We start from the raw sequence: 2,119 nt of genomic DNA, 5'->3' as shown, positions 1-2,119 counted from the left end.
CTTGAAAAAGAAAGTCCATCAACTGCTGGTTGTTATGAACTCATCATTCTGTAAGTCTTCATGGAGAAGACATAAGGAAGTATATGAAAAATACATGAGGTAGCTCCCAAATTTTGCCATGTTTTGCATTTCCCTGTCCAACTCTGGAAATCAATTATGAGGTACAGTCCGCTCTGTTTTTGAGTTTAATTTGTACATCATCTACAATTCTGCATTGAGCTTATATCTAATTTAAATTTACAGTATCATGATCTCAATCTTACAATGTTTAAAACTTAAAGATAAATAATACATGTAATATTTTAGTTGTAGACACATCCTTGTTTGAAAGTGAATGTTTATATGTCATTATTAAAAAAGTATCTTAGATTGCACATTTGCATCAGGTCATGCCTGCATAAGCATTTCATTATAGTATTTAACTCTCCAAACCATTGCAGTATCATTTATTCTCCCATATGGAGCTAATGGCTTTTAGTTGCAGCTGAAAAGTTGGCTAATGTTGTCAAAATTTGGATGTTGAGCAACAATGTTCCATCGCATGTAGCTCATTCTAGAGTTTTCAGCAATAGTGCATTTGACTTGACACGTCTTCCTAGTTGTGTGATATTATTCTGGCAACCACACGTACAAACTAGGCATGGAACTGTAGTATCATTTTAGAATGATGTAAGTGAAAGAAAAAAATGTTGAAGATTTCTGGGCTAGAAATTGGGAGTATGTACATGTTACATTCCATGTCATAAATTCTTTTGTGAGACGACAATCCATCTATAGATAGAAATATACTAGACTTTCTTGGTTGGGCCTCAAGTATATCTTGGACCAGGTGCAATATTTATTGGATCGTGGCCCAAGAGGCAATCGTTCCCCCTTTGAAGTAATTAGCAACATGTTCATTATAAGGAGTTGTAGGAAGCAAATCTACAGTAGTTGGAGTCTTCATAAAACAATGTGGAATGTTTCCCTTCAATCAAGAGAAGTCTCCTTGATGTGTTACCTAGGCGCCTATCATTGACAAGATCACTTCTTTATTTTCCCAAGTCCATCCTAAGGTCCACCAGGAGGGTGAATACATATGTACTATTGAAAGTTGTACATAGTTATAATGACCACATAGCCAAAGTTGTCCTTTGAATGAGATCCCATTTGATTATTATGTTGCTATTTGGATCTAGTGGGTCATAAGCACTAGTTGGGCAGAATGTAAAGACTTGAGTTAAAGTGAAAGCCAACAACATTTGAGATGTGAAATGTTATCTTCTATCATTGAGTCCCTCCATAACGACAGGGACTCCTAATCCAGAGAAATGTCTTACCTAAGATGGTCAGAAACCCCTGAGCTCCAAAACTCCATCACTTCACCTATTCTCACTGCCTTGTATTTGTGCACACATTGAAGATGTTAAAATGAATTCCATCACCTTACTCTCATTTCAGTCGATCACCCCACTTGCAGACACAGACAACAATTACAGTATAAATTATTAAGGGAACGCATACGACATAGGGTGGAGCAATCATAGTATCACCTTTTAGGGGTTGGCAACGTATTTAACTAGCTATCATAGTAAAATTTTAAACCCATAGATTATCTCTAAGGTGGAAATAGATATGGATGATACGAGACACGATGCGCAAAATCAAGACAAACTACCCAAAATGGAACCACGAAAAAAAGATTCACCTTTCAAGGTTCCATAACAAAATGGAGTAACTAGTCTTGGAGACAGATATGAGTCAATATCAAGGTTCAATATCTTTCAACTGTTGTGGCTTTGAAATTGATTGATGGAACACTTATTCTACAGGATTGTGAGGTTGGATCGCTTATTCTACAAAGTGATGATAGAAGGTTTTTATTGATATTTCCCCATGCTGCCTTTTTTTCTTTCACTAAGAACGTATGCCAACTATAAGAAGACAATGATCCACCACGAATTGTCTAGCATTAGAATCGTTCCCCACTTAAAGATGATGCACCAACTGGGCACTATGTGCACAACCAATGCTCTGCTAGCAGTCATTGCTATAGCCAAAATTTTACTTCTTTCTTGCAAATAAAATATGTCACTAGGAAAAGCAAGGCTTAAGAGAAAAAATGGGGTAGGATCCATAT

General features: G+C 36.5%; 1 pseudogene; it reads right to left on the bottom strand.

Annotated features, from left to right (window-relative positions):
- Positions 1–548: 548 nt before the first annotated feature.
- On the bottom strand, positions 549–1,241 carry LOC149530995 (protein COBRA pseudogene; annotated as a pseudogene).
- Between the last annotated feature and the right edge of the window lie 878 nt (positions 1,242–2,119).

The sequence above is a fragment of the Cupressus sempervirens genome, chromosome 11 (genome assembly GCF_028749045.1).
Source record: "Cupressus sempervirens isolate cs-2001-9-10 chromosome 11, ASM2874904v1, whole genome shotgun sequence".
Classification (NCBI taxonomy): domain Eukaryota; kingdom Viridiplantae; phylum Streptophyta; class Pinopsida; order Cupressales; family Cupressaceae; genus Cupressus; species Cupressus sempervirens.
Note: the sequence above shows the minus strand (reverse complement) of the source record. Positions and strands in the feature narration are given on the sequence as shown.